This window comes from Chanos chanos, chromosome 2 (genome assembly GCF_902362185.1).
Source record: "Chanos chanos chromosome 2, fChaCha1.1, whole genome shotgun sequence".
Lineage (NCBI taxonomy): Eukaryota > Metazoa > Chordata > Actinopteri > Gonorynchiformes > Chanidae > Chanos > Chanos chanos.
This window is the reverse complement of record NC_044496.1, coordinates 52,223,882-52,245,596: the sequence shown is the minus strand read 5'-3', so window position 1 is coordinate 52,245,596 and position 21,715 is coordinate 52,223,882.

Here is a 21,715-nt window from a genome sequence, read left to right as displayed (position 1 = left end):
ACATGGAAATAAATTTGTTTGAATTGGAGATTAAACACAATAGGGAATACAGCAAGCTTCAATGCGGTTGCCTGAAACTCAACTCCCTGATGTAGGTAAGGAAGCAGCTAAACATTTTCACAGTAACTTGAGCTTGCAGTGTAGTGAGGTGCGATACGCAGTCCCTGGATCTAAGCAGAGAAAGCAGCATGTATATTCCACAGACACATATACACACACACACACACACACTTGCAGACACACACACACAAACACACACACACACACACACACACACACACACACACACACACACACACACACACACACCAGGGTGCTCCCTAATTAAAATAACCAACAATGAGAGACTCATAGTTGCCTCTATGCAGCTGTTGTTTGAGGAATTTGGTGCGTTTTCCCAAAGGGCTTTTCATATTGTTTCTTTTCCCTCAAATTTTAAATGTGAAAGTCAGATACTTTGGAATTAACGTTGATACCTTCGGGCTGAGAGAAGAATTTCTCTGATACTCTGCAGCTTCTCTTAATCTAACTAGTTCACCAATTTCAGCGAAATATATGTAAACTGGTACAGTATTCAGTAAACCGAGAGAGAGGAGTTTGTATGTCTTTGCACATACTTATAGAGAAGAATAAGCTAATTTTGACGAAAGTAACATGTAAGTATATCTGAATTTTTGTTGTTGTATTAATGACATGCAGCAAGCAAACCTACAATGTTCTGAGGACAAAATTGCTGTCTGTGCAAAAAGACTGGCCCTCAAACAGCCTGTCAGTTAGCAGGTGTGAGCTTTAGTCCTCTACTGCTTTAACTAAGACAACTGATGTAGATGAATGGCATCTTCAACCAAGCCATGACTTCCCCTGCTGTCTACATCTGAGGATTTGTCTTTCCAGTGCGGCATATTTATTTATTTTTTTTTTTATGCAATATGTGTGTAGTTATCTTTTCTTGTTTGCTCAGGTTTTCTACTTCAATACAAGATTACATATTATTATAGATATCACATTGTCTAGGTTCACAGTTTGACTCATAAGGAGGGTTACCATGTATTTTTTTTTTTCTATCCTTTCAAGAGTTATTGAAATTCATTATTGCTGATATTTAATATCACTCTAGAGCGATGAACAGACTGATAAAACAGGATTTTAATGAGCTTTGAAGGTAATGGGACACATTTTGTTTGATATTATACAAACTGTATCTCTCCATCCAAATGATTTATGATTTTTGACATGTAACTTGGGACCGATAAGAAAAAGGACAGTCAAAAGGAATGCATGCCATGCACGTCCATCCTATTCTTATGGATACATCTGTCCCATTTTGTGGTTTTACAGCAAGACAGTTGTATGGTACCTAAATATTATTTATTTACTTGATTCGTTCCCCAATAAAAATGAGTTTTTGAGAACAAACGGTCCTCACCGATCACGGCTCATCATTGAGTCGCCGTCTCAGAGAATTTCACCTTGCGATAAGGGAAGGACACTTGTCATAAGAGTTGTTATTGAATCTACATGGAACGGCCCTTGGCGTTTCAGTGTAGATACACTACATATGCAGTGTGTGAAACAGAATCTGCCTTTTCATTCAGCTGACATACAACTGTGCCTCTGGAAAGATTCTCCATCACTGACACAGGGGACACTATGCTGTTGGTTGTTCGTTGTTTGAGGTCACTGTGCCACATCAGAGTAAATAAATTCAGTAGCAAGCTGTCAAGCTCCATTTGCCTTGCAAAGATAAGTGACAGAATTAGTGATACCTAATATATGGATGCAGTCTGTGTATTATCGAAGCTGTGTATGGTTCATACAGTTTCAGGGAGACTATGATAAATAAACGGTTATGAAGAAACGTGATATGACAGTGGCATAAAAGCGTTGACGTACCAGAATTACAAACAGGGAACACATTTTTTTGGGGGGAAAATCTTTCAATAAATGCAACATTTTAAAAAGCTTTTTGTCTTTAATCACAGAAATCATATGGAAGGTAAATATTTCTCCACAGAAGGTAAATAATTCAAATGGAGAGTTTTGGGGAAAATAAAACTACAATGAACCAAACCAAATGCTTCAGATTTTTTTTTTTAGATCAGTCTAATCTGTATTCAGTCCAGTACCTAAATAGTGGTTGAAAGTAAATTTGGATCCTTGCTGACACAGGGAAGCTTTGAAGGTTGATTCCCCTTCAATGGACTTCAGTTAAAAGGTTTTCAAACCTGACAGCTGGGACACATGAAAGGTCTTATGTCTAGACGGTTCAGAGAACCTACCGCTTCCACAAGTTTTTCTCAGTCAAAAAATCCAACCTGGACCCGCTATCTAAACTTGCCATCTTCTAATTTCGCTTGTGTGTTAGTATTTAAGCACAACTGAGTTCATTTTGACCAGAATGATTTTGAACCAACTTGTAAACATAATTCACATTTGACAAATTACAAAATGCAGCCATAGTCTATTGTAAACTGTATTGCTTAGGGCCCAGGTACATGTTGCATTAGCAAAAAGTTAACAATATCTACTGCATTTTCAGCAATTAACATATAATTTGACATAAACACCATAAGCATCAATGGCACCTTCAATATTTTCTAAAGAAATACAATATCTCAAATACAATATTTCACCTCCTTTATACTCTAGAGCATGATACTCTATGAGTTGTCATTAAATCAGGTATATAACTGTGGCCTCAAATGGAAGACTGGCTTTCTGGGAAATAAACACACACACACACACACACACACACACATATATATATATATATATATATATATATATATATATATATATATATATATATATATATATATATAAGAACAATGCTCAACCTTTGGTCATCACCACCGTCCTGTGCCCTTATTCACAGAAGGATACAAGAAGCCAGTATCACAGCAGAGCAGGACCTACAGTCATCCATCACCACTTTTAAGCCCTTCCCATTTTGTCTTAACAGCTCCCTTTCGTCCCATTACTCTTCTCTTCTGTCTGCCCTTCCCATGTTTCCTCCTCCTTCCTCTGTGGCTTTCTAGTGATAAGCACCTTCACCTCTTTGTCACACTCCACATTTACCCCTCCTTAAATTATAGCATTCCATCATCTCAGAAATCACCCAACTTTCCATTATTTTTGGTACAATGGTTTGGCCAAATTATTTATTTATTTATTTTTCATGGTTATGTACTAGTCACGGACAGATGCCATGGTCCCAGACATGCTAAGTGGACTTAGCCACAAGAGCATGTTGTCTCCAGCTCAGGCTGTAACACAGTAGGGCATCAGTTGTTGGTGTTTCCCAGGTCTTCTGGCTCCAGTTTCTCAGTTATCAAAGTCTACGCAGCTCGTCTTCAGGGGAAGAGATTATAAATAACCCCAAACTGAAAAAATATGAATTTAACGGCGTTCTGAGCTAGCTTGATTAGTAATTTATGCTGTGTGTTTGCTCTAAGACATCAAACTGATGTAAATTTTTAAGGTATGCATTGATGGTGGAATATATTAACTGGAAAGAAGTAAGGTGCTTAAATTGCTCAGGCATCATATATTCAGTCAAGTCTTGAAGTATGAAATTGCCATGTAGAGCTTGAATTTGGGTGGCAATGTTTTCATATGGTCACCTTGGATGCTCCTATAGGAGACAGTAACGATATGCCACATTACTTTGATAGGTGAGACTTGCTATTCATTGAGGGTTCCCCTCATGCATAGTGAGATGTGTTCCCCAGAACAATCTCTTTTATCTGTGTATACACATCCTCTCGCTTGGCCGTGAGTAGACTGCGAAATAAGCTGTGCTTCAAACGCCTTATTCCGTTTCAGGGATGAAAAGCGTGACGGAGAAAAGAACACAGCACACTTTAGGCTGGGGAAATAATTTGAAAATAGAAGTAGCAGAGAAAACCAGAGCTACTGTCTTGATGCTAAGCAACACAGTTAACGGCAAGCAACGAGGATTTTTCAACCCTGATTCACTTTAATCTCTTCAAAATGCTACCATGCTCTCGAGTAGTTTAAGGAATCGAATGATAATCCATAACGGAGAGGAATACAGGACATGCTGCCTTGATTTTTTCCTATTTAGATTAGGAAGTCTAATGGGGTCACTGGGTTTCGTATGAAACACCTCTGACACGTATCTAACTGAAGTGCAGTGGAAGAGTATATACAGTGTGATTGTTTAGGGACAAGTTGGAAACACTAGAACTCATTAAAGTGATTAACATGTAAAGTTTAGCCATGGGACAGGTCAGAGGTGACATAAATTCATTGGAATTCTTTTTTCCCTATTTACACTGTAAGAGACAAAAATTGTGTGGGATGTTGTGTTGCATTTAGCGTTTGACGAATATAACCGGTCTAAACACATGGTTAACATTTAAGCAAACTCTTAACCTGAATTGTGTTTATTTTGGGAAAGACCATTGTCACCAGGTTTTACATGCAGGCTTAAGCCGGGGTGGTTTTGCGGTGGCTTTAAGATATGAGAGTTATACAGACGGAAGACCATAAAACTCCAGCTTAGCCTTTAATGTGGCTATGTTATCTAAGAGGTCTGTATGGCAGCTCAGTTTAAATTGAGAGTCTGGATTCTTAAAATGATCCCTATTTTTTTTTTTTTTTTACACCCGACACAACGTCGGAGTTTCTAAAGCACGGCAATATCAGATATTTCATCTCATTTTTCTTTTTGGGGAAAAAAGGTTCAGTCAATAAATATCAGCACAAAAGGGGGAGAGAGTTTGAATGCATCTCTGTTTTTATTGTTACAGCAGGGCACAGCAGATATGTCAGAACAACAGCTTTATTCTTAGAAAAAAAAAACAAAAACAAAAAACTCAAAAATACTTTCAAAGACCAGAATTTCCTCTCTGGACATATTTCACGTTGTTGCATTTCTAAGTGCAACAATGTTTACAACCCAAGAAAGGTTATTTAGTAAAATGTATTTATGGATATGCTATAAATGACCCAGTTAATTAATTTCAGATATCACTAAAGTGCTGAAATACTTATGAAAAAAAAAACCTCAGCAGGATTCACTCTGACTCAAAGTAATCAGAACTTTGATTAAAAATGTCAAACTCTTGAGTACTTTTGGCCATCCCCATCATCTGGTGGGTTCCAATAAATGGGAGCTCAAAAGCTGTGACGTGCTGTGGGCAGTCTTGTCTCTTTGAGAGACGGTTAGACAGTTACTCTCTATTCTTGTTCCTGAAATACCAGCCCAGAATGTCAGCACAGCCCTCACAACTTCTGCCATTCCCTCTGCTCAAAACGTGTCTCATGACCAAAGTTGTCGCTTAAAAGCTCCCCAAGCCTCAATATAAACCACAGAGCTATGGTGTTGTTTATAATCTTAGAATTATATATATATATATATATATATATATATATATATATAAAGTCTTCCATCAAAAAATGATTTATGTGCAAAAAAAGAAGCCACACACATAACATTTCAGTTCAGAGTAGTGTGATAAAAACTCATTTTGGTAAAACTATTTCATTTACATTATTCTAATTACAAATCAGGCGGTTGATTATGTAACGTCCTTTTGTATATAGATCTGGTTTCATCATCGGTGTCTGCACATTACTGATAGGCATGCTTTGGCTGGTTCTTTTTAGTACGTAAAATAATAAACGGTCTTTGTGTAAAAGCGTCTTTGTATATTTTGGGGAAGTTGAAGGCTAGTTAAGGCACGGAGAGGACTTTGTGACAGCATCTGAGCCATTTCAGGAGCAGTGTCACAAATCTTCAGACTCAACAACATAGATGCCATGGTGAGGATAGACCACCCACCATTTTTCCCCTCATCCCCCCTCCCCCCCCCTTGTCTCCAGAACTTCCACAATCCACTACGGGGATGACAGCACCCACAAACCTGCCAAGCACAATTACACACACCGTGCACAAAGGGCCGACCCACAGAGAGACAGAGAGAGAGAGAGAGAGAGAGAGAGAGAGAGAGGGGCCCTGCTCCTTACCCTGTTCCACTCCTCTCCCTTCCACCAGTTCTGCCTCCACTGCAGCCGTGAGCACAGAGACAGATAGCAGAGAAGCAGTTGCTCACGGCCTCTCTCTCTGTCTTTCTGTTCTGAGCCGTCAGGGCGACTGCCAGCAGCCACTTAATGGCGGAAGGGTCAAACATTTGGCAGCCCAAAAGACTATTATCCAGTCCCCGGGCAGAGAGAGAGAGAGAGAGAGAGAGAGAAAGAGGATGCTTTTCTTATGAAACTGCTGTGCGGAAGACATGCCTCAGCTGCTTGCATCAAGTTGGCTGAAAGTCCATTTAAAGACATGGGTCTCCCATAGACGACAACTAGCCAGTGTTGTGGTTGGATCATGTAGGGCTATTGATCAAAAACCTATTATAGCACTATTGGTAAATGCGTTCTCCATTTACGACGCGTCTCTCCTCAGGAACCTTGCAAAGCAAAGGCATGTGGCATTGGTTTTTTTTATTTTTCTTTGATATTCTGACTCATATAATTGGAAAATCACCAGTGAATGTGTCAGAATGTGTTTTAAAGCAGCAAGGAACCCCCTGGCAAAAATCTATTCCGGACCCTATGACATTAAAAGCCTTTTAATGCTATAGCTAAATGCCAATTTTGGGGGGGGGGGGGGGGGGGGGGGGGGGGGCGCTGTGAAAGGATTGAATTCTCAAACTTCATACTCACAACATGACTCCATTTTAATGCACAAATTGTGATATACAATCTCTACAATCATTATGATGGGGATAGCTAACTGTCCAAGCTATTTGTTATACATATTCCAGGCGCTCCAATCACAGAAAAATAGCATAGCAGCAGCTGTGACAATAGCCATATTGACATTTATGTTTGTGGAGTTTGCTCACGTGCTGATTGCTGTCTGATGCTAATGCGCCTTCAGTTTCTCACATCATCCTGGATCATTTTGGATTTTACTTTCTGACCAGTTGGAGTTTTGCAGGAGTTTTAGAGCATTTTTTTTTTTTTTTTGTTCTCTCAACCTCAGACAGACATCTGAGAAATTTCCCCACAAAATGCACCGTTCAGCTATATTGGTTATTCATTTATTTTAGAATGGAGTCCTTGTCTTGTGTCTGTGTGGCTTTAAAGAATCCACATATTGGTACCGTGGCACGGCTTAGCCGACATTGAGCTCTGTGATTGATCATACTTAACAACTGTCATCTCATCTAAATCAGCATCATGAGAGGAAGTGAGCCATAAAATTGAAGTCTGACAAATTAGGCCAATCAGACCAATCAGTCAGAATTCAGTTCCAGGCAAAAAGTGGCTGCCAGTAAACATGCTTAGTGAAATAACAGGTAGGTGTTTTCTGACACGCATGCAATGCCTACGGTGGGTCTTGGGTCTTTCTTTCACAAACAGTATGCATCCACTTATGTGGTATTAGTACCAGGTAACTCATTTAATTGCAGTAAGCTGAGGGCTCCTGGGAGTATTGCATTATTTGGCTAATTGGCAATTTGCCCATTAATGTTTCTGGGGACGCTGAAAAGTATCGTTGACAAAAAGCCGTAATTGTGCTGCAAATAATCACCCCGATGAGCCTTTTCTGCTGTACGACTGAGACATTTTTGACACACTCATTAACCTTCATTAGATTAACAAATTGCAAAACACTAACTTCTTGGTTGACCTTTTGTGTGTATTAGTTACTGTTATTAAGGCATTTATTCATGCTTTTCTCTCTGAGTGGCATTGTCTGCACACTGTGTGTACACTCTTTAAATGCAACAGGGACAGCAGCTGAGGGTCACATGTAGATGACAGACTGTACTACGTTTGATTGGTGTTGTTGTTGTTGTTGTTGTTGTTGTTGTTGTTGTTTGGCTAACGGTTGCAATTTTCCAGAACCATCGCCACTTGGGCTTTTTCTTTTTAATGCTGTAACAGTAACGTATAGGCCACTAACAAAATAATGAAAAGAACAACACAATATCTGACTGTGAGGACACAGACTACCAGAAACATTAGAAAAGCAAAGACAGCAATGTCCGTAACTATGAGACAAAGAGATGGAAAGATACAAATCCCTCATATGGTGGGTTTTTTTTTGTTTGTTTTTTTGATGGTGGTGGAAAATTCTGGCTCACACACCATTTGAGAATTTACCAAAGAGATTCGGGTTGGTTTGAGATCTGGTGGCTAAGATAGACAAGGCATATGGTTTTCTTCATTTTCATGCTTAACAAAGCATTCAGTAGTCACATGTGGCATATGGATTGGTTATTGTCATTCTGACAAACACTCCTATCAGGACACAAATGCTTCAACACAGTCACAATGGCTAAGTCCTTATCAGAGTTTACACTGCCTTTCAATGACTCAAGTGGACATGTACCATCCCAGGACAATATACTCCCAGACAGTAACCTTAGAAATAAACACTTCAGTCATTGGGATTTTTTTTTTTTGACATACTCACAGATGCATTCTTCCGCTTGTTGAGAACCGCATGAGGGATTACTCATCTGACCGTGTACCATTTGTCTGATGGTCGGTAGACAAGTGCTTGGGTTTCTGCTTTGCTGGGAAATGGGCATTTTTTTAGCCGCAATAAAAGGTTTATGCGCTACCACCCAACCGCAGTATCTCTCTGAGAAGTTTCCAGCGGACTGTTATAGATGAAACTGCCACAGTAACAGGGAATTGGGCCCGCCTAGCATTTTATATGTGACTGTTAAGCAAATGGGATTTTGGTTGTTTTGGGTTTTTTTTTTTAATACTTTTGATATACTTTGTATTCTTCACCTCACTGTGTGCTTTTGTATCTCTCATTTACCCTAAATGTTTCCTTTAGCCAGACCAACACATCAGCCCCTCAGACACATCCGTATTCTCTAAGTAAGAGCTTTGTCAGCATCCTGAGGGAGGGAGGGAGGGAGAGTGCAAGAAGGGAGGGCCATTGATGCATTGCTGTCCTTCACGTTTTGCTGCCTCCCATGCTTCAGTGGTAATCTTGGTTATCAAAGCTATACCTGGGCAGTGGGGGGGGGGGGGGGGGGGGGGGGTGCTCTTCCACCAGGTTGTACAGATACTCTGAAAGAGAGTGTGAGAATCCCTTCCCTCTACTGCATCATAAAAAGGCCATATGGGTATACATTTATAGGTTGGCTGTGGAGAGCGGCGTTTAATATTTTTTTCTTCTGTGTTATTTGGTCCTAGTGTTGTGATGACATGGATGGTCTTTCTGTGTTCCCTGGTTTATGAGGACATATTTAGCTGAGGTCAATCTATTTTGGTAAATTTTATAACTTATTTTTTGCCAGTTAAATTATTTATGCCAGTTAAATTACCAAAAGACAACAACAATATAATGTTATGTTGCTAATTCTTTTTTTTTTTTTAAATCCTCACTGTTATTTGTAGTGGTTGCTTTTGAAAGCAGGATATGTGAGTCTGTGAGATACATCAAGATTTTTAATGAAACAACTGAATAACATAGATAATTGACTAAAAGATTCGTTTCTGCTGAGACCTGTCTGTGGTGAGGAAAAGGCTGTCATAGCAAGTGTCTCCTCTATAAAACAGACGAGACATTTGAAAGTGTCACAATTCAATTATGTTTTTATGTTTTTCAATCTTCCTTGCTAAACCTCCACTTGGGTGTCTGAACGTAGCTCGGCAGGAATGGCGTGAATTATGTAGAGAGAAAGCACACTGAAATGAATAGCAAAGGTGATGGCAATCATTCATTTCCCCCGTTTTAATTACATTATGATGCAAATGAATAATTAAATTTCCAATTTTGTCACCACCACCTAGACATGTCTCTGTGTGCAGTATCTCTTAAAGAGTTCCTTAGGGTTCAACCGCGTTGGCAGCGGGGTGTCTTGTTATGGATGCGCTTGGTAGAATGGGTAGCTCCTCTTCGTGTTGAATTCCTCAGATCTATTTTAATTACTAAGAGTTTTCCCAGCTCACACTTGTGTAATGCTCTACAATGTTCTTGTTATGAACTTCTGTTGAATCTGTCATGTGTCTGATTAAAAGAACTGAAAGTATTTCAAAGCAGGCCTTGGACAAAAGTTGATCTAAGTAGCTTCTGTGGAAAAACTCTGCCTCTGTTCTGAGTTTACAGTAGCAGTGGCTCATGTCAGGAGGGGTTAACTGTAGCCTATGTGGCTACATGACACTTGAGGATCTCATCACCCTAGCCAAACACACAAAGTTTGTTCAGTGCTAAGAGTCTGTGGGAGGCTGTCTGAGCCCACCAGTGGAAATTTGTTCAGGGCCACTTCAATCAATTTTTGTCCTGTTTCTGTCAAGATTGCCCTCTGAAGTTTGGCAGGGTACTTCAACATTTTTGGAACAATGTCAGTATTTGAATGTTTCCTGTCAGAGTATGATCAAGATTTATGAACAGTTGTTTTGATATTGTGCATGTCGCTTTTTTCTCTGTGCTTGTGTGAGTGTGTGTGCGTGTGTGTGTGTGTGTGTGTGTGTGTGTCTGTGTGTGTGTGTGTGTGTATTGTGTGTGTGTGTGTGTGTGTGTGTGTGAATGATTTATTTCTGTAACAGCAGATCTGTGGTGTATAATTTTATTATGTCTGAGTCGACTAAAGCTCCTCCAGGGACACGCGTCCTGGAGTATCGATTTCATCATGTTCAGGCAATAATTGTCTAAAACTCTCCGAAAAATGTTTCTGCTCTAAAGTTATCATAGCATTACTCATTCATTCATAAGGGAAAATTATGCACAGCAAGGGACAAAAACAAAATTAGAGCTGTCTGTGTTGACAAATGAGGACACCTTTGTCTTTGTGTAAAAAGTGACAGTGTCTTAACCACAAACTATAAACTCTAACAACAAGCACTTTCCGTGCAGAGGTGCTTTTCTGACTTAAACAAGACAAAAATATTCTTGATTAAACTTCTGACTGATTCTATTCAATACATCTCTGTCAACAGGGTGAATGAAAAGTTATACTTTTTTTTTTTCTTTAACAGCCCGTACCCCCTACATTCCATATTTTGAAGAGTAAATAAAGAGAGAAATTGAAGCACAACATTTTTATATCCTTGAAATATTTATGGGCGGTTAGGATTCCTGTTCCGTCTTTTTCCCCCCAGATGAAACATCATGTGGGCGACGTGTCACTTTTCTTTTCTCACGTTCAGAAAAAGTAAGTATCGCACTTGAGCGCGGGGATTTCCTCATCCCTGTGATATGAGCTACCTTGGCAGCTGTCAGGCACTGGCAAAGAGAACAAAAAGAAATCTCGAAGCTCAGTGGAGCATGGTACTCCAGCATTAATGAGAATCCACAGCACTTAAAAGGTAAATTTGTGGGTTAGGCAGCAGTTGGTCTTTTGGTTCTTCAATCTCTATTTTAATTGTAAAATATCAAATTTGGAAACTTGACCCGTATAACTGACGTCAATGGGTTTGGATCAAATACAATTGTTGTCCTTGTTGCAAATCAACCTAAAATGAGGAAACGCACAGAAAAGTTTAGCTGTTTTACAGTTTATTAACTCAATCCTCTCAACATGGTTGGAATTACTGAAGCTGTTTCATTTGTCTTGGAACTCCAAGGCCGGGAATGAAGACTGTTTGCTAGATCATTAGAAAAAGAAAAAGTATTTATCTAGCTTTACGACCTGTACATGGAAAAAGAAAGACATTATAGCGCTAGTGCAGGGACAAAGTAAAGACCACTTGTGGTGAAAGCAGCAGGATATCGCAAAGTTGATTTTAAGATTAAGTAAGTCGTAAATGCTTTGGGAAGCTATGGGTGCAATTGCTCGGTGTTCGGGCTGAGCCTGAAGTGATCCTCAGTGAAGGGATAACCAAGGGACTGAGTTGTGTTCTCCACACATAAATGTTTAAATATCTGTTCACACCACAAAGCCCCAGAGAAGATGATGCATTGCACACTTGCCTTGCCCTAGTTTTTTGACATTGCTTGACTCACTACTGAGGTTTTTAAAGGGGACATGCTCTTGAGAGATGTTAGATGAAAGGTGAAGATTTCTCTACATAAACTCTCCATATATAATGCTATATGATTTTCGGCATATAACGTGATCTTGCTATGTGAAATAATGTGAAATAGCATGTGAAAATAATTTAACCAATAAACACTGACAAACATGAGACATGTCCCGATAACTATACAATTCAATGCTTGTGATAAATGCATAATTCTATGTTATGTTACGTCTAAGCCATCATTTTGTCTTCGTAAATGGCCTCACTGATCTTGCTATCTCTTCTGCATCAGGAAAATTGATGATTAAGATGTTTTCTTTTGTCTGTGTTTGTGATGTAGTTCTTCATACTTGTCTCAAAGAGCCACCTGATTTGCAAGTCTTTCATGGCTGCTACCGTCTCCTGAGCTCCAAGCTTTCACTCAGTAATCCACAAATGGACGCTCAGCCTCCTCTCCGCCTAATTACCTTCTCTTTGCCATTTCTTCTAATGTACGGTTGGATTTTTCTCTCTCTCAGAGGAAATATAGGTGTTGCTGGTCTGATACAGTAGTCAATTTCCTGGCTGTAAAGTAGGGCTGTATTTCATATACAGCCATGCGCTGCTGTGGCACTGGTTACGTGAAAGTGGGTTTTACCAGAGCTTTGGATGCACTAACAGATTTGCTCTCCGATAATTGTCAGTGTGAGTTGAGCTAAGACACTTAATGCAGCCCATTAAAGGTGTGGTTATACATGCATACACCTATTGTGTGTTGTACACTAGCCTTGGCCCTTTATGAATTTACCAAACTGATCTTATTGCCCAGATTAAGCATGTAATCCGGCTGTGCCTGGTGGTCTAGGGTTTTGTAAAAGTTCTGCAATTATTATCACTCAAAAGATATGTTGCGCTTTGTGAACATTTTGAGAGCCTTTTGTTATCGCTTTGCTGAGGGTCCACTCTCCTATTCTGCTGCTTGCCTTGAAGTGCATGCAGCTTACGCTCCCCGTGACCTGGGATCACGGTCTATGTTGGAATAAGGATTCAATTCAGGGTTTCTTGTAAATGAACAGCGACAATGAAATATAACACTGTTTATTACCCTGTCATTAAATGTCGTTGATAAGAGACTGGGTCACATAAAGTGAATTACAAAGTGACATTTTAAAATCTGCCGGGGGGGGGGGGAGATACGGAGTGCACTTTGGATTTAACCTAAGAGCAAAGGCACATTACAATTGATAAATTAATCATTTTTAATTGATTCAATTGACATTTTTCTGAGAAGCATACCAAGAAAACAAGTCTGCAGCGGAAAATGCAGAAATTCTTGTGTCTAATCAATTGGAGATTAATAGCTTCATCTGTGGCAGTTATGCGCAAGTTGTCACTAGTCCAAAAAAGATTAACAATCTTATCCCCCACAGGATTAATTAAATATGAGAGTGCAACACTTAATTATGAACAAGATAATTACAGATGCTGAATATTTTAAAGCCTTGAGAACTTTATCATGCAAAATGTATCACAGGCAGATGATCTGTAGTTCTGAATTCACATAAAGCAAGTAAATAAATTTAACAAATATTTTCTTTACACAAATATTTTTTTTCAAGCAAAATCTCAGAGTGCTTTTAAATGTTTAACTGCAAAAAGGATGTTTATAAATGAAGCTACAGCAAAGTAAAGGACAAAGTAATGCGAGTCATAAGGAGACAACAGGGAGAATGAGATTAATAGAAATTGCAGCACTAAACACAAAACAGTTTTAGTTATAGGCAAATGAGACTTAGCCCAGACTTGAGGACAGTGAGGTTCACAGGTGTAAATGGGGCCATTTACAGGACACAGCGACAAAACACAGGACTTGCTTTTTTGATGTTAAATGATGAAAGCTGATGACTGATGACAAATACCACACACACACACACACACACACACACACTCACTCACACACACACACACATACACAAACACACAGGCACGCGCACACGCACCCGCCCACGCACACACACACACACGCACACATTCACTTTACCATTTAAGTAAATGAAACTAAGGATGTAGCTCGAATGGAATATTTTCTCATGAAGACAACGCAATGCAAAGAGCAACATCTACCTCTACGTAAGCAAGCTCACTCTTCACTGAGAACACGTGTGACAGATGTGGAGTGCAACACAGGAGGCTCCAGAACAACCAACACTGACCTCAGATGCTTAAACGCATAACAAAGAAAAAACAAAGAACTCAACAATGACTCTGTCACATCCATCCCCACCCAATTTGCTTAAATAAGTAATAAATCAAACTAAGTGTACTATTATGGGTAGCCAAAGATAGGAAAGACAACAATATTAGTATCCTCTTAGGATGAGGTGGTAAAAGGACACCTGTAATTGACTATGCCAACTACTGGAGGTAAGGTTCCTGTCACAAAACCTATGACATTAAACAAAAACATAAAAAAACAATAAAGTTGAACTTGAAAACTGAAAAAACAAACAAACAAACAAGTATTTCATTGTATTTCTAATACACATGGCAATAAAGTTGAACTTGAACTTGAAACCAAAAAGTAAAGAGACCTTTTTTCTCTGAAATAAGTAAACGAAGAAACTACCCCAATATCAGATGAAACATCTCAATAGAGAATGTGAGCTTGAATCTCCATTACGCATTGAAAGCCTGAAACACAACTGATCAAGCCTGATCAACAACCTTCCTGTATCTTTAACTCTGCATCTCGGAAAACATCTTGTCTCAACATTGTATTAAATCGGTTAACTGGTCTGATTAGACAGTCAAATCGAGACCTTATAGGTGAGCTGGGATGCTGACTGTTTGTAACTGGAGCATGTGTGTCTTTGCAGTATGTGTCTCTCATGTCTGTCTGTGTCATTGAGTCAAGTGAAGGATTAGTCAGACCTGTATGTCTGGAAGCATCAGTAGCACCATCATCAGCAGTATCTTGTGCTGCACCATCCTCACAGAATGCCAGGCTTCACTGGGAGGCTGAGGACGGGGATGGAACGCTCCCTGTATTGGTAACATCAGCCTGTGACAGACTAGGGATAGACAGCTCCGTGACCCACTCTTAAGCTCTTCCTTCACTTTACAGGATCCGAGTAAAATATAGAATCAACTTGCTGTCTCTATGACATGGACAGCATTCTCCCATGTAGTTCATTCTCCCTTCTGGAATTCTTGTTCACCGCAGAATCGACAGTGGGTTCCCGTCTGTCAGCCACCTTACATTTCCCTCTCTCTTTCGTGTTTCCAAGCAGAACTTTGTCTGCAATATCAATATCCTGTTGAAGAGGTGTGCACGTCCGTTGTGTTCCTTGTAGCTTGCTTAGGAGCCATCACCCTAGCTTCTTTCAGGTTCTTGGTGAGAGACGTCACATGCTTATCATAGCTGGTCACAACTGGACTGAAGGGAGCGGCACATCCACAGTAAGATGCGGCACCCTGTCATACATTAAGTAAAAGGGAACATAACCAGTGGATTTCATGTGTTGTACAGTTGTACATTTTGAACTTCAGACAGTAGACTTGCCTATGGCCCATTTGTCAGTCTGTGTCCGACACATTCTTTGACATGGCTCAAGGGATCAGCAACTATGTTCTACTGCCTCGACATGTATTTGAGGCTAAGTTGTAACTGGATAACTTAGCCACCCAGCATGGTTCAAAACAGTCCGTCTTCAGCTTTGTCATGACGTGAGTCAACGGGATATTGTCTGTCCAGACTGTGAACGCACGAACTTTGAGCCAGTGGCCGAACTTGTCAGGCGTCACCCGTTTCAAAGTTAAGAATTCCGAGTGACGGGCTGGGTTGTTCTTCTGAGACCGTGACAGAGATTTGCTAGTGAATACAATGAGCCTCACCCTATTTCACCCTCTTGTATTTGCAGCAAGACAGCACTGATACCATCTAGGGACACATCAGTCAAAAACATAAGGGGATCGGAGAAGTCGGGATAAAACAGCTGTGTCAGTGATAGCTGCCTTAAGCTGCTCACAAGCTGGCTTCTGCTCAGAGGTCTAGTCAGATGCACTTAGTTTTTTTTACTTTGTAACTTGGTTCTGTTACTCTTTCCTTTGAGCTTTTCTCTTTTCAGTAGAGAAAAGAGAGCTTTAGCAATGGGTGAGAACTGGGGCACAAAGTGCTGATAAAAATTCACCATCCCCAGAAATGATCGGATGCGGCTCTTAGAAGGAGTCACACCGTTGGACTCCATAAAATCAGTTCTTGTTATCTTTGAGATGTCCTCCACCTTACTGAGATGAGTAGACACTCTGTTCTCGTCGATTACGTGGCCAAGGAATATCACTGACTTCCGCAAAAAGAAGCGCTTTAAGACACAACAACCATCTACAAGCGCTCCAATACAGTCTCCTCGTCAGGCCCAAACACCATCAGGTCATTCAGATAGCAAAGTAGGCCTAGGTAGTTCTGGTGCTGGTAGTCATCATATGAATGAACTCCTGGGACTATTACACAGGCCCTAAGGAAGACAGTTGGATTCATTTTAACTCATACATGTGGCAAATGCTGAGTTTTTACTCTCGTCTTTCTGCAGGGTCATGTTGTTACAGCCAGAGGTCAAGTCCGTTGTACTGAGGAGAATCATACCTGAGCACAGTCAAGCACATTGCCTGACGGAAAGGAGAATGAGCATCTATCAAAGCTCTCTTCCTCAGGCAACAGAAATCAGTGCATACACAGATCTCCACATTTCTTCCAGACAAGGACCAAGGGTGATGCATATTCACTGGTGGACTTCCTTACAATCCTTCTTTCCTCCTTTTCACTTAGTGCTTTGACCAATTTGTGGATCTCTCAGTTTCATTTCTACCACTTCATCGATGCTACATACTGGACACCCACTGTAAAGCACACCACAAAGTGTCATTTTTGCTACCAGTAATCACAGGAGTGTAGAAAACGCTGCCCTCGACTTTGTGCGTATTCTGACACACAGTAATTTCAGAGTCGTTGCATGAGACTTTATGTACTGACATATCATCATATATGTCATCACTTAGGGAATTTCCAGTTAGACCTGTACTCCCTCCCTCCAAATACAGGTCAGCTGGTTTCCCTCAGGCTGAATAGAGGAGGACTTTGCATTGGGGCATTCTTATGACCAGGAGCCAGGCAGACAAAACAGAGACATGAGGCAATTAATAGTTGTGAGACTGGACATGTTACAGACCCAACATATTCTCTCTCTCTCTCTCCAACATGCCTCTGTCCCAGGGTACATTGGACCCTACCAACGCGTGCTGTGGGAGTGGTATAGTATTGCTGCTATAAAGTCATCCATCATCTCCTGAAACATGCTTGTCATACAGACAAGCAACATTTCCTCTGATTACTGCAAGTTTTGGGTGAAAACTGAAACAGAACCTGGACAGTCTGCATAACTAACCTGACTTTTAACTGAAACAGCGGCAGGAGGAGAGCAGTTAGATTATTGGCACTGTTGGACTAGTTAATGGCACCACTGTGCCTTAGACAAAATAGCAGATACTGCGCTGGGTGCATCAGAGCAGTGTGGCATTCCTACTTTACAACTCCACTGGCCTTCACTGTGTGTCTCAGTTCTCTCTGATAATCATTAACCCTCGACTGAGTGTAACAGGCGGTAAACTCAGTGACTGGCATACAGTTGGATGGAGGAAGCTGGCGGATAAATCAGGGTCGGTATTTGACAAACGTGAGTGGCACCTCATCGTTCAGATCACCAAGCCGTTTTCCTTGCCTGTACAAATCCTTAACAGCTGAATCTACTGCTTTGTTAAATCTAAATCCAGTAGTCCACTGCACTCTCAACGTAGTCTAAAAGTCTGAGAGAGAAGAATAAGAGTCTCCAGGTGCTGAAGAAGGGTGTCGTAAATCAGGTTGGGGATTAGTTTGACATCAGGCGACTGATTACCGTACCGGGAAACTTTAATAAGATCTCTGGCTTTGCCCGTTAGACAGCTGGATATTTCATCTGCCTGATCATACTTAGGGACTGTCTGCTTTCTGAGCTGAGCTTTGGTAATGTCAGTCCAGTCATAGACTGAGTATTTGTCATTATTATCATCTCCTAATATCTGTGTCTGAATGTAAATGTACTGTCACATGCGAAGCATCGTGTCTGGTGGTGTCAAAGAGTACATTTTGACTGTCTGTTACATTCGGCCTTTACTCATATTTACTACACCAACTGACATTCATTTGACAACAAGTGACTCGCCAATCTGTGCACCCAACTGCCAAACCATTGTGATGTGGCAATGAATGGCATCAAAATTACCAGTGGGTGTGAATGTGTGTGAAACCTCCTCTATATACTCATCAACAGGATGAGAGCTGTGAATACCCCACAGAAGGTTCCAGGCCAGCCAGAACTGACCAGGGATTCTTAAGTATGGCCAAATTCACAAATAACAGAGAACTCAATTCCAACTCTCTTGAAAGGTTTGTGCAATGTTTAGAAAGGTATGCAAATGTTCAAGTGTGTGGTTGTGAAAGCCCTTCACTTACTTAGCGTGCCCTATGTGTGTTGACAAAACTGTGAGATCTAGCATGTGACATAACACAAAATATATGAAGTGTAAATACAGATGATATTAGGAAGTCTTCTTATATGTAAGGTGTTTTTACAAAGAAGGACATTCGCAAGATAGCGTTTGTTGACGTTATTAAAGAATGTTTTTTTAGAGTGCCGGTGTAGAATAAAATAGCCCTCCCACCCCCCTACCCTGTTTGTGAAACAACAATCAATCAAACGAGGCTCTGACATGATGGATTGCAGCCCCCAGCAAGGATGTGTGATTTAATCAGCTTCATTGAGAGTCAAACTGAAAACAAGTGTGAAGGTGCAAACAAGAAGAGTGCCCCATGAGATTCATCTGAACTTTCAAAGAAATCCAATTAAAATGGGGAGATAAAGAGATAAACACTTGCTGGGGATCTTTTGTCTGCTGTTCCCTTTTGTACAAAATGGTATTTGCTCACCGAATTACCAAGAGAAATAAAACTGCATCCCCTCCATTATTACCCGGGCTTGATATTCTTTTGTGCTCGGGCTCAAAGTGAACACAAGCGGCAGGGTTCAACCAAAGCGCCGAATGCTGAAGTGCTTATCGCAACAGTTTGTTTTCAAGGAGTCACAATGCTTGCTTTCTCTGCAGGTGACATTTGGAAACACACTGATTCTTAAAATAACACAACAGGGTAAATCATTTGTCCAAACATAAAAACGAGATTTCTGAAAATAAGATAATATTTCAAGACATTAGACAGAGGCTCAGAACATGCCTGTATAAATATTACACTGTGTATGGATTGTAATGAGCTGTGACTTGCATAGCGCGGTAGGTGTAGGCTGTGAATAGTATCCTTGAGCTGAGATTTTCACATTCTAGATCCACGCCTTTATTTGGTAGTCTATCATCTTGGTGTCATGGGCAGGTCCTCACTGTCAGCCTCCTTTGAACGTTTGACATAAACAGGTTACCAAGAAAAAAAAAAAGTATTCTCCATGGTCCAAAGAATAAAATATCCTGAAATTGATATGCAGCGTGTGCCGTGAGATTAATAAAGCTTACCAGGAATCAAAGAACATAACCCCATTGAGTCTGTGGATCTCAGTGGATTCTTAGCCTCAATAATGCTAAGAACTATAACTACAATAGTCACAGTCATTACAGCTGACACCTCCTGTGTTGTGATGGTAACTGGTCCCTCCTTTATTGCTACCATAACCACTGCTGACATCATAAATGCCCATCAATGGACACAAAAGGATGCTGGGGTCATATTACGATACAGTGTAGATCATTTGTTTTTCAAAAGTGAAAATATACGTTCTTTATCTGAAATGGCCAACTGATTCCATCCTTGCCTTAAACGTGAAATTTCACTCTTTTTTTTTTCTTTTCTTTTCTTTTTTTTTCACATTCAAACAGTCAGCTCTCTCATCTTGTACTTTTCACCCCCGCTGTAATCTTCTTGAAGAAGTAAAAGCAAGACGTCCTTGCAGATTTCTGTTGTAAATTTAATGAAATGTTTCATTAACGTTTCGGACTGTGTGGGCTTTGAAGGGTTATTTTTTTATAAGCATACTAAGCACACCCTTTGCTTTAGGGTTTGAGTTAAATTATTCGGTGGACTGGTATTTTTCCTTTGATGGCTCCCCGTGGTTTTATGTGAGAGCTGCCATGGCCCAGTCTCATCTCACACTCTGATTATATATGCCCACTATATTCACGCTCTCTGATTGCGAACCCTCCTGACAAGTGTAAGACACCTTGACATATATAACATGGCTTGACTAGTGTAACACACCTGTACCACTGTAAAATACCTTTTGAGGTGTAATGTATCTCTACAACTGTAACATATATCTATGTGTAAAATAGCTTTGCAAGTGTAGCACATCTTTAAACTTGTGAAATATCCCCACAAGTACAGTGTACCTCTACACATCCGTGTCAAATGCATAGGCTTTGTCAAGGGCATCATTCAGTACAATGGGCTCTGTCTGTGTTCAGTCTTTTCTTGCCAAGCACACTTTTCAGTGAGAACGAATATCTCGACTCCTATTCAGATTTCATTTACATAAAAAAAAGAAAGAAAGAGACTATATAATCACAAGCTAATCTGTTAACCAATTTCCTTTATTTATGATTTTGAGTTTGTTTTTTGTTTTTTGTTAAGAGAAGACTTGCAAAAGCTGATGATTCTATGCCTAATGCATTACTGTATTTTATTTTTCATCCACCCTGTACATTTCTCAGTACTCATACTGGCTGTCACCGTAAGCGTTTCAGTACACACAGTCCCATTAAGGCTATTTGCAGTAATGTGATCCACAGACTTCAGGGATGAGGGTACAGTCATCAGTCCTTAATGACTTACCCTAGCTTTGGACGTGCCACTGTGGAATTATCAACCCCAGCCACCGCTGAACTTAAAAAAAATGGTCAAGTATTTTCAATTTCAAAGCAACTCATTTACTTTAATTCACACTTTGCCTTTCACCGTGCATAAATCTCGCCCAGGCACTGAATAGAAAAATTAAATGAGCGTCTTACATTCAATCTGCAGCAATTAGATCCCCACAATACGTAGTTGGTATTCTGATTTTGCGGGAAGAAAGACGGTGGCCGAGGCATGTGTGGCCCAGATGTTTCATCAATCAGGTCGAAAAAAAAGATATCAAAGGGACACTGTGTGTGAGATGGCTCTTCTCTCCCTGACTACAGAACACTTTTCTGTTTCTTTTCTGCCGTACGCTCCAAGCTTAATGACCATGAAAGGGTGATTTACTTAACGCCGTGCTCCGCAGCAGCTTTGGAAAAAGAAATTCAGATGTTGGGTTCACGGCGCTCCCCCCCCCCAGTTATCAAATTTCTATAGATGGCTGGCAGTTTAATTTTGCAGCTCAGCAGAGCTTAATCCCAAGAACTGCTGTGTCTAAGGTAAGGAAGGAGATTTACACACAGTGTATCGCGGTATTTAACGATGGTCTTTTCAACAGTTGCAAAGCTGCCTGCATGCACAGTACGTTTGGTGTACTGGAGCTACCAGCAGTATTGATTTCCCTGCTGAGAGACAACAGCGAATGGCTGATTTTTCACGCTATCGTGGTGCTAAACCATAATCTTGGTTTTCTTAAGCGTTTAAATGTTACTCACAGTAAGCATGCTGCATAGTCATGCAGAGGAAGGACATTTTCGATTCAAATCATAAGGAAATTTTTAGGCTTAC